Below are 11,966 nucleotides of genomic sequence, written 5' to 3'. Positions count from 1 at the left end.
GGAAGTTCACGGTTCACGTATTGCTGAAGCCTGGCTTGGAGAATTTTGAGCATTACTTTACTAGCGTGTGAGATGAGTGCAATTGTGCGGTAGTTTGAGCATTCTTTGGCATTGCCTTTCTTTGGGATTGGGATGAAAACTGACCTTTTCCAGTCCTGTGGCCACTGCTGAGTTTTCCAAATTTGCTGGCATATTGAGTGTAGCACTTTCACAGCATCTTCTTTCAGGATTTGAAATAGCTCCACTGGAATTCCATCACCTCCACTAGCTTTGTTCGTAGTGATGCTTTCTAAGGCCCACTTGACTTCACATTCCAGGATGTCTGGCTCTAGGTGAGTGATCACACCATTATGATTATCTGGGTCGTGAAGATCTTTTTTGTACAGTTCTTCTGTGTATTCTTGCCACCTCTTGTTAATATCTTCTGCTTCTGTTAGGTCCATACCATTTCTGTCCTTTATCGAGCCCATCTTTGCATGAAATGTTCCCTTGGTATCTCTAATTTTCTTGAAGAGATCTCTAGTCTTTCCCATTCTGTTGTTTTCCTCTATTTCTTTGCATTGATCACTGAGGAAGGCTTCCTTATCTCTTCTTCTACCCATCCTGAAAAGGTGTCCACAAGGACCGGGAGGTATCTGAATCTCCAAACCAGGGGCATATGAGTAAATTCTATCTGCCAATCCTGTGCTGGGAGGTTGCCTCTCATTTGATGGGTTGGAAAAGATATCAGTTTAAGGTTGAAATTGAGATTAGTATGTTGACATGTCTGACAGGAGCCGGTAAGGTTATCTAAATATTGTTGGTCAGCAGTCTATATGGGGAAGTGGTTACGGAGGAAGTTTTGGAGTGTCTTGGATGAGGGATGAAAGAGTGAGTGTAGATAAGACAGGATTTCTCTGGTGGTGGGAGGGTCAGATGGAGTCAGGGCTAAGATGACAGGGGACTGGAGAGAGGGATGGGGCAGGGCTATCTCCTTTGTCTTCTGGTCTGCAGCATTCTTGTAAGTTGATATGAGACTTCCCTTTTGATGTCCCCTACAGTGGAGGATGGTGGTTTTGTTTGGTAAGAGTGCTGCCTCTAGAAGTTTGTGGATCAGGTCTCAATTAATAATAGGGGATCCCTTTGGGGTTAGGAAACCTCTTTCTCTCCATATTAGGATGTTTGAGTGAAGTATGTTATAGGCATATTTGGAGTCTGTGTGGATGTTAACCCTTCGATTTTTAGCCAGAGTCAAAGCTCTGGTGAGAGCTATCAGTTCTGCCTGTTGGGAGGTGGTGTGAGGTGGCAGAGGTGAAGCTTCAATTGTCTGGGTCCCGTGATTGTGACAAATGTGACATGCCTGGATGATGGCATATCCTGCTGCAAAGGGTGGGGAGTTTTGAGAGCTGCCATCAGTGAACCAGTGTGGGGTGTCTGGGTCTAGGATGGGCTGATCTGTTAAATGTTGGAAGGGGTTTTGCGTAAGATCTACTGTTAGGCTGCAGCTATGTAGGACAGGGTCTGTTATTAGAGCACGTGGGTAATAAGCTGGTGGGGTTAAGGGGAGAGCAGGGGGAGAATGAGAGCTAAGGAGGCCACCCTTGGTCACCATGTCAAGCTGTTTTGATAGATAGGCTATGGGAGTCCAAGTGTCTCTGGCCCGCTGACATAGAAGTCCCAGGGCCTGTCCTTGGTTGGAATGGGCAAAGAGAAAGAATGGTCTGGTGTGATCTGGCAGGTGGAGAGTTGGCACTCAGAGGAGGCTTTGGGTAAGCTGGTGAGAGGATTGGCTAGCAAGGAGGGGTTAAAGAGGGGCTCACCCAGACATCCTTTAGTTGCCTCATAGAGCAGCTTTGCAATGAGGGAGAAGTTAGGGATCCAGATACGGAAAAAGTTGAGGAGGCCGAGGATAGACAGGAGGTCCCTTTTCGTTTTTGGAAGTGGACAGTTAATTAAGGCCTGGATTTTATCTGGGGCAATAGTTCTCTGTTGGTGGGATATGGAGAGCCCCAGGTAGGTGACATTTGTCTGTACTACTTGGGCCTTGGATCGGGACACCTCATAACCTCAGGATCCCAGGGCCCCAAGGAGTTTGACAGTATGTTGGAGGCAGAATTTTCGGGTTGGGCTACAAAGGAGGAGGTCATCTACATATTGGAGGAGATGACTCGGGGCTAGATCGAGTGTCTATAGGTCCTTTTCTAAAGCCTGTCAAAAAACAGTGGGGGCTGTCTCTGAACCCCTAGGGGAGAACTGTCCATGTTAGTTGTTAGGAAACATGAATCTTGAGTGTTGCCAGGTGAAGGCGAAAAGGGCTTGGGGGAGCGGGTGGAGGGGGATGGTGAAAAAGGCGTCTTTGAGATCTAATACCGTGAAGTGGGTTGCAGTTGGGGGGTATGGTGGACAGAAGGGTGTAAGGGTTAGGGACTACTGGGAATGTTGGCATGACGGCCTCATTGATTTTTCCCAGATCCTGGACCAGTCTCCAAGAGTTTGGTCCCTTCCTTACTGCCAGAATAGGGGTGTTGTGTAGTGAATGGGTAGGAATTAAGATGGAAGCTTGAAGAAGATGGTCTGTGATAGGCTTAAGTCCCTTGTGGGCCTCCGGGGTGAGAAAGTACTGTTGTTGGGTAATTATAGTCAAGGGGTCTTTTAGGGTGATGTGGACTGGGGGATTGTGTTTGGCTATGGATGGGTGATCAGTGTCCCAGACTTGGGGGTCTAAGGCAGGTAGATCCAAGGGAACGTCAGGGGTGAGGTATAGGGATGGTCCAGGTGCCATCTGCATGCAGAATATAGAGACTGTATCGAGGAGGGGTATGGTAATAAACACCCCCAATTTTGATAACAAATCTCTCCCTAGGAGTGCCATCGGGCACTGAGGCATTATGAGGAATGAGTGTATGAGGGTCGATTTTCCAAATTGACAGAGTAATGGAGAGCTGATTTTTGGTCTTAAGGGAACTCCAGAGACCCCCTTGATTGTGAGTTCTGAGTCTTGAGTTGGGCCAAAGTAGGAAGTTAAGAGCCAGAAAGCAGCTCCAGTGTCTACTATAAAGGAGGTCTTTTTCCCAGCCACTACCCCATCTACCCAAAGTTCCGAGCTCGTGTCTGGGACATGGGCAGGGGTGCTGGAACCCGGGTCCCATCATTGAAACAACTCTCGTAGGGTTGGGCTGGGGTTCTGGGGAGATGTGGGGATCTTGCCAGGGGCGCCGGGGCATCCCTGTGGACATTCCACTCTCCAGGTTTGGGAGGTGGGGACATCCCTGGAAACAGTCCATCTTCCAGTGTCCCCATTGACCACAGATTGGGCATGCTTTTGTGGGGGGCCATGAGTTCGGGCATGCCTTTGCCCAATGTCCTGACTGGTTGCGTTGGAAGCAGGGTCCCGGGGGATCTTAAGCCCCACTTTGGGATGACTTGGGCTGGGCTGATCTCTTCCCTTAATTGCTGTCACCAAAAAGACATATTTAGCTTTTCTCTCATGGTCTTTTTCTCTCTTAGCCTCCTCCTCTCTATTATTGAACATCTTGAAGGCTACTTCTAGAAAGTCTCTTTGGGGGGGGGGTCTCAGGGCCCTTCTCTAGTTGTTGAAGCTTGCGTCTAATGTCAGGGGTGGACTGGCTGATGAATTGAACATGAAGGTAGAATAACCCAGCAGGGGTAGTGATATCTAGGTTGGTATACTTCTGGACTGCCTCTCTGAGGCGTGCCAAGAATAAGGCTGGATTTTCATCCACTCCTTGGATGATTTCCCTGACTTTATCATAATTGACCTGGATGTGAGTATTTTTCTGCATTCCTTCTAGAAGGCAGGTAATCATAGGATTGAGTCTCCTGATACCTGGGTCACTGGGCTGGTACGTCCAGTGGGGATCTAACTGAGGCACTGCCTCATCAGCAACTGGTCTATCCTGGTCTTGGTTATGTAAGTGATTGGCATGGGCTTTCACTGCTTTTCACTGGGGTGAGAGTGGAATTTAGGATATATATATTTTATTCCATGTGAGGTTATAGGCCTGGGAGAGTCTCAGGAATTCTTTTCTGTATCTGGTAGGATTTTTAGAAAATGATCCTAACTTTTCTTCTATCTGGCTCCGTCTGACAATGAAAATGGCACGTGGACTTGAGTGGGGCCCTCTGGTCCTGCCACCTCTCTTAGGGTACACATGTGTTGGGTATGTGACCCTGTTGTGAGGGGGGGGAGGAGCGAAGTGGGGAGGGGGAGTTGGGGAGATGGGGTAGCGGGGTTGAGGGAGGGTCAGGAGAGGTTTCAGAGTCAGTAGGTGAGTTGGATGGAGAGGGTTGGCAGTGTGGCTGGTAGGGAGGGGCCTCATCCATGGTGTTGAACTCCAGCGGTGCAGAAGGTCGCGATCGGCAGTTAGTTGAAGAAGGAGAGTCCTTTTGCTTGGGAGGCCAGGTGCATAGAAGGACCTTGTGGGTGGAGGAGGCCTTGCATAGGGAGGGCCTGCTCTGAAGAACCCAAAAGTCTTGGGTATATGGGACCCCCCACCACTTGCCATTCTGTTTAAGGAAGTCGGTGAGATTTTGAAGAATGTTAAAGTCAAATGTGCCGAATTCAGGCCAGCAGTCTTAATTGTCCAATTGGTATTGAGGCCAGATCTGTATACAGAGTTGTTTTAAGCGGTTAGCTTTGAGTTCAGTGAGTAAGAGTGGTTTGAGATTTTTGAGAACACAGGCCAGAGGGAAATCTTTTGGGACAGATTGGCCAAACCCTATAATTGAAAGGCAAGCAGAGGCTCCTATTGAGAGTTCGAATCGTCACCCGTAGTCGCAATGAGTTATGAAAAGAGAGCTCTGTGACGAGGTGGAGCATCCCCCACCATTGCCTACAGAGTGGCCTTAGGCCGGAAGTCCCCGGGACCTGGAGAGGACTGGGTTCTAGAGCACCTCTAGAACACCATCCAGATCTTACCTTAATCTAGGGGCCAGCTTGAGTGGAGTGTTGCATGTAGAGCAGTCAAATGGCAAGAATTCCCTGTTCCAGAGGTCTTCAGAGAGAGAGAGAGAGAGAGAAAAGAGGATAGAGCTGGAGGCCTGGAGGTACGTAAAGCACCAATAAAGTCTTAGGACAAGGCTTGCATCGCTCACAAAGGCACTAGGCGTCCCCGAGGGGAACTTATGAGCCCTGGCAGAAAGGGAGCTCTGTGGGTGTTCACGTTCCCAGATTCCAGGAAAAGGGAAAACAATGAGAGGGGGAGAGAGAGAGAGAGAGGATTGCCTCGCCCTCTCTCCTCGGTTTTGGCACCAAGAATGAAAGGTATAGCTCAGGCTGAGGCAGAAAAGGAGAAACAACCTCAGCGGAGGTAGGTTACCTTTATTCAGGCAAGGAGGGGCAACAGTCGGCCTAGCACGAGAGGGACCAGGGAGGCTTCATGTTTAAAGCAAAGTTGTGGAAGCAATGAGGGAAATGTTAGTCAGGCGGGACGTTTTGAGTAATCTTTAGTTGAGATGGCGTTTGTAGTTGAACAGGGGATGGGAGGTTTTGAGTGGGGCGTGATAAGTCCCAGGTAGATGAAACTGGCCCGGAGCATCAGGGCAGGACTTAAAGTTCGGTTTTGTTTTCCCCAAAGTTAGATGATTCAGCAAGGGCCTTTGAGACCCTTGTTTTCTTTTCCAGGCCAAAGACTCCTTCACGTTCAGTTCAGTTCAGTCACTCAGTCGTGCCCAGCTCTTTGTGACTCCATGGACTGCAGCACACCAAGCTTCCGTGTCCTTCACCAGTTCCTGGTGTTGGGTGCCACTGGGAGGAGAACAAGAGGGACTCCATCTTGGAGACTGTCAACCATCTTAAGTCACGATGTGAACTGGGCCTGAACTTTGTTCAGGAATGAGGAAACCATTGTTAAAGAAAAACCAGGTCTCCATGGAAACCCCCCCCTTACAGATGGCAAACAAAGATTGGAAGTGAAGGTCTGGTTGTCTCAATTAGATTAACGATAGCGATGTCCCCTTGATGTATAGTCCCTTTTAACTTTAATTGTTAATTCTCCCTGCAATTTGATGTTGTAAAACTAAGTACATGTAACCAATCACATAACGTGAATATAAAACCGAGCCCTCCGAAGTCATTAGGGTCCTTATTGGGAGCCGATTCCCCTTGGACCTGCTGGCGTAATAAACTGTACTTCTCTGTCTTGAGTGTCCTCTGAGGTGTGTTTTGCAACTCTGGATTCCACAAAACCGTAGCTTGCTCAAACTCATGTCCATCGAGTCGGTAATGCCATCCAACCATCTCATCCTCTGTCGCCCTCTTCTCCTCCTGCTTTCAGTCTTCCCCAGCATCAGGGTCTTTTCCAATGAGTCAAGTGGCCAAATTTTTCAATGAGTCCAGTTCTTCACATCAGGTGGCCAAAGTATTGGAGCTTCGATGAGCATGAACTTGGGCAAACTCCAGGAGATGGTGAGGGACAGGGAGGCCTGGGGTGCTGCAGTCCATGGGGTTGCAGTGAGTCAGACATGACTGGGCGACTGAACAACAACAACTGAAGCAGGAGGGAGTAAAAAGAAATAAAGCTTCCCTTGGTCACTCCCTGAGGGGTTGGGGGTAGGGTGGGTTGGGACTTGGTCAGGGGTTGTGAGCTGCTTCCTTATCTGAGGCTGAGGCAAGATAGATAGCATAGCCTGGCTGAGGCTCCAGGCTATGCATTTACAAATAGCATTTATTTACATATCCTGAGGAAAGAGGAAGGTGGGGTCCAAGCTAAGAATTTACAATCAGCCTCTCATCTGCACTTCAAAATAGAAATAATAACAGTTCAGTTCAGTTCAGTCTTCTGCAGTGTCGACTCTGTGACCTCATGGACTGGAACATGCCAGGCCTCCTTGAACATCACCAACTCGCAGAGCCTACTCAGACTCATGTTCATTGGGGCTAGTGATACCATCCAACCCTCTCATCCTCTGTCCTCCCCTTCTCCTGCCTTCAATCTTTCCCAGCATCACCGTCTTTCCCAAGGAGTCAGTTCTTTACATCAGGCGGCCAAAGTATTAGAGTTTCAGCTTCAACATCATTCCTTTCAATGAATATTCAGGACTGATTTCCTTTAGAATGGACTGGTTGGATCTCCTTGCAGTCCAAGGGACTCTCAAGAGTCTTCTCCAACACCACAGTTCAAAAGCATCAATTCTTCGGCGCAGTCTTGATTCCAGTTTGTGCTTCATCCAGTCCAGCATTTCTCATGATGTACTCTGCATAGAAGTTAAATAAGCAGGGTGACAACATACAGCCCTGACGTACTCCCAATTTCGAATGAGTCTGTTGTTCCATGTCCGGTTCTGTTGCTTCTTGACCTGCATACCAGTTTCTCCAGAGGCAGGTCAGTTGGTCTGGTATTCCCATAACTTTAAGAATTTCCCATAGTGTGTTGTGATCCACACAGTCAAAGGCTTTGGCATAGTCAATAAAGCAGAAGTAGATGTTTTTCTGGAACTCTCTTGCTTTTTCAACGATCCAGCAGATGTTGGCAATTTGATCTCTGGTTCCTCTGTCTTTTCTAAATCCAGCTTGAACATCTGGAATTTCATGGTTCACGCACTGTTGAAGCCCGGCTTGGAGAATTTTGAGCATCACTTTGCTAGCATGTGAGATGAGTGCAGTTGTGCGGTAATTTGAGCATTCTTTGGCATTGACTTTCTTTGGGATTGGAATGAAAACTGACCTTTTCCAGTCCTATGGCCATCACTGAGTTTTCCAGATTTGCTGGCATATTGATTATGGCTCTTTGACAGCATCATCTTTTAGGATTTGAAATAGCTCAACTGGAATTCCATAACCTCCACTAGCTTTGTTTGTAGAGATGCTTCTTAAGATCCCCTTGACTTCCCATTCCCGGATGTCTGGCTCTAGTTGAGTAATCACACCATCGTGATTATCTGGATCATGAAGATCTTTTTTGTACAGTTCTGTGTATTCTTGCCACCTCTTCTTAATATCTTCCGCTTCTATTAGGTCCATACCATTTCTGTCCTTTATTGTGCCCATCTTTGCATGAAATGTTCCCTTGGTATCTCTAATATTCTTGAAGAGATCTCTAGTCTTTCCCATTCTGTTGTTTTCCTCTATTTCTTTGCATTGATCACTTAGGAAGGCTTTCTTATCTCTCCTTGCTATTCTTTGAAATAACAACAGAAACAGGTCAATAGCCAGGCTTTGTCTCTTGAGGACACTTTAAGATAACAGCCATGGAAGAGATCAAAAGGGATCAAGAGATCAAGAGGTCACATATTTCCCGTCCTTGGGGCAAGGGAGACATTGCACATATGCAGAAAGGCTCCTTGGAGGTCAAAAAGGAGGAGGGGCACCACCCCATAATAAATGCTGCGAAGCCCTCACCACCTCCATTGTCCTCTGAGCTGGAATCCATCTTGGGAAAAAAGAGTGCAGGCATTTTGGCAAGGGTCCTAGGGCAGGACAAGGCCTGTGGGGTTGGACTTCAATAGAAGGTAAAGCAGCGAACAAGGGGAAGAGGGCAAGAGTAAAAGTCAGAGGCCTAAAGGAACAGATGGAATAAGCTGGGTTTACTTTGAATTCCCAGTTTTGGCACCAATAAGATCACAGGTGACCTCCACCTGTGGCATCTTGAAGCAGAGTTTCAGTTCCCAGCCCAAGATTGAATTCAGGCCATGGCAGTGAGTGAGCTGGATCCTAGCCACTCAACCACCTGGAACAGCTGCCAGTGAGAAGGCCCTGGCCCATCAGCTGTGTAGAAATAAAGTAAGGCGAGTGCAGAGAAAAAGAGAGCAAGCCAGGCGGTCAGGCAAGGAAAGGGAAATTTATTAGAGGGAAAAGAGAGGGTGACTGGCCCTTAAGGAGAACCAGCATCCTCCCTTTCTGACAGGGTCTTTCTTACACCCCACCAATGAAAAATTCTCTGAAGGGGTGGTTAATTTTTAGCCTGTAGTTGAGTCCTGTGGTCATGTAGCTGGAGGTCTGGAATCTGGTGGTCTTGTAGCTTTGAGAAGGTAGGCACCAGTGAGAAAACAGAATGTCATTTAGGGCAGTTTGGTCAGGCTCAAGGATCTTTGTGATTTTATTCTTAGTTTGCAAGGTCAATGTAATGAGCCATCTTATCAATGAGCCCCTATGGGGCCCTATCTTCCCAGCTTTTTTGATTTAGGATAAGGGGGGAAGGTCAGTCTTCTGTAACTGCAAGAGAGTTCCAGAAAAACATCTATTTCTGCTTTATTGACTATGCCAAAGTCTTTGACTGTGTGGATGACAATAAACTGTGGAAAATTCTGAAAAAGATGGGAATACCAGATGACCTGACCTGCCTCTTGAGAAACCTATATGCAGGTCAGGAAGCAACAGTTAAAACTGGACATGGAACAACAGACTGGTTCCAAATAGGAAAAAGAGTACGTCAAGGCTATATATTGTCACCCTGCTTATTTAACTTCTATGCAGAGTACATCATGAGAAACACTGGGCTGAAAGACGCACAAGCTGGAATCAAGATTGCTAGGAGAAAAATCAATAACCTCAGATATGCAGATGACACCACCCTTATGGCAGAAAGTGAAGAGGAACTCAAAAGCCTCTTGATGAAAGTAAAAGAGGAGAGTGAAGAAGTTGGCTTAAAACTCAACATTCAGAAAGCTAAGATCATGGCATCTGGTCCCATCACTTCATGGCAAATAGATGGGGAAACAGTGTCAGGCTTTATTTTAGGGGGCTCCAAAATCACTGCAGATGGTGACTGCAGCCATGAAATTCAAAGACACTTGTTCTTTGGAAGGAAAGTTATGACCAACCTAGATAGCATATTGAAAAGCAGAGACATTACTTTGCCAACAAAGGTCCATCTAGTCAAGGCTATGGTTTTTCCAGTGGTCATGTATGGATGTGAGAGTTGGACTGTGAAGAAAGCTGAGTGCCGAAGAATTGATGCTTTTGAACTGTGGTGTTGGAGAAGACTCTTGAGAGTCCCTTGGACTGCAAGGAGATCCAACCAGTCCATTCTAAAGGAGATCAGTCCTGGGTGTTCATTGGAAGGACTGATGCTGAAGCTGAAACCCGAATACTTTGGCCACCTCATGTGAAGAGTTGACTCATTGGAAAAGACTCTGATGCTGGGAGGGATTGGGGGCAGGAGGAGAAGGGGATGACAGAGGATGAGATGGCTGGATGGCATCACCGACTTGATGGACGTGAGTCTGGGTGAACTCCAGGAGTTGGTGATGGACAGGGAGGCCTGGCATGCTGCGATTCATGGGGTCACAAAGAGTTGGACGTGACTGAGCGACTGAACTGAACTGACCTGTAGGGCCTGATGAATATCTGTAAGAATCTGTGTGGCCTGAGATTGGGGAAGGACATAGCGGCCCTGTTTTTGTAACCAGTTTCCTTGTGGTTGTGGTCCCTCTTGTCATATCATGTTTTTCCCTCAGGGAGGTAAAGGGGCTTTATGTTGGCAATTATTATATGTTGTTGAGCTGATGATCAAAGTGAGTCTTGTTTTGCTTCTCTGTCTGCGGCATCATTGCCCCAGGAAATGGGGTCTGAGGCTGCCTGGTGACCTCGGCAATGAGTGATCCCTACTTCAGTTGGTGTGTTAGCTGCTGTTAAAAGTCGAAGTACAAGTGGGGCATTAGTTGTAGGAGAGCCTTTAATAGATAGGAGCCCTTGTTCCTTCCAGATGGCAGCATGTGAGTATATGGTGTGGAAAGTATGTTTAGAATCAATGTATATGTTTGCTCTCTTGTTAGCTGCGAGGGTAAGGGCTCTAGTTAGTGCAATAAGTTCTGCCTTTTGCGAAGAGGTTCCCAAGGGTAGAGATTGGGATTCAGTAATTTCAGTGTCAGAGACAATTGCATTATCCAGCTACGTTTTTTCCTTATGATGTTGAAGAGGAACTGCCATCAATATACCAAGTAAAGTCAGGGTTATTTAAAGGAGTTGAGGAAATGTGGGAGAAGTGGGGCATCAGGTCTTCTAATGCCTCTTTGCAAGTATGGATGTGGGGCTCAGAATTAGGGATAAGGGTGGCAGGATTGAGAGTAGGACTGTGTTCAAAGGAGAACTCGGGAGATTCGAGAAGGGTGACATGAATTAGTTGGATGTGTGAAGGAGATAGGAAGGGTCATGGATTTGTGAGAAAGTAAGTCCTTAAAGTCTTGTGGTGAACAAATGACAATGGGTGCTCCAAAAGTCAGATTTTTACTTTCCCGAGTGAGGCGCACAGCTGCTGCCAGAGCATGTCGGCAGGCCCGCCATCCTCTAACTGTGGAATCTAATTGCTTTGATAGATAAGTGACAGGGGTGAAGGAGGGGCCCTGGTTTTGTCCCCAAACTCCTAGGGCAATTCTTTGTCTCTTAGTAGTGTGGAGTATAAAGGGGTGAGAAAGGTCAGGAAGTGTTAGATCTGGGGCTGAGACAATGGCTTGCCTAAGGGACATTTGATTTTAGCTCTAGGGGTTCTGAAAGATCTCCTTGGGTGGCTGGATATAGGGGTTATGCCAAGAGGGCAAAATTAGGAATCCAGAGGTGTAGCTATTCAGCTAACCCCAAGAAGGACAGGATCTCTGTTTTTGATGTAGGGAGTGGTAGGGTGGATATAAGGGACTTTCTATCGGTAGTAATATATCTTTTTGTTGGTGTTAAAAGGACTCTGAGATAGGTGACTCTAGGAAGAGAGAGCCGAACCTTGGTGGCAGACACTCAATAGCCTCGATCACCTAGAAAATTGAGAAGTTGTATAGTGTGTTGTTGAGAGTGTGTAAGTGAAGGACTACAAAAAAGGAAATCATCCACATATTGGAGGACAGTACTCGGAGTAAGATCAAAAGAGGTTAGGTCTGATGCGAGACCTTGGCCAAAGAAATGAGAGCCATCACGAAAGCCTTGTAGGAGGACTGTCCATGTCAGCTGTTGGGAGCAGTGATTGTCTGGATCAGTCTAGGTAAAGGCACAGAGGTCTTGAGAGTGAGTGTAAAGGGATAGTAAAGATGTCCTCTTTGAA

The 11,966-nt window shown here is 47.0% G+C and overlaps 1 long non-coding RNA gene across 2 annotated transcripts; it reads left to right on the top strand.

Annotated features, from left to right (window-relative positions):
- The first annotated feature begins 502 nt into the window (after positions 1-502).
- Positions 503-5,915, top strand: LOC132343840 (uncharacterized). 2 transcript variants are annotated; one of them, XR_009492827.1, is made up of 3 exons: positions 503-1,748; positions 4,929-5,046; positions 5,624-5,915. It is a non-coding gene; the product is annotated as an uncharacterized lncRNA (long non-coding RNA). The 2 variants fall into 2 exon arrangements; XR_009492826.1 differs by lacking the exon at positions 503-1,748 and having other exon boundaries at positions 4,193-5,046.
- The last annotated feature ends 6,051 nt before the right edge of the window (positions 5,916-11,966 follow it).

Source organism: Bos taurus, chromosome 25 (genome assembly GCF_002263795.3).
Source record: "Bos taurus isolate L1 Dominette 01449 registration number 42190680 breed Hereford chromosome 25, ARS-UCD2.0, whole genome shotgun sequence".
NCBI lineage: Eukaryota > Metazoa > Chordata > Mammalia > Artiodactyla > Bovidae > Bos > Bos taurus.
This window is presented reverse-complemented; position numbering and strand designations above follow the sequence as displayed.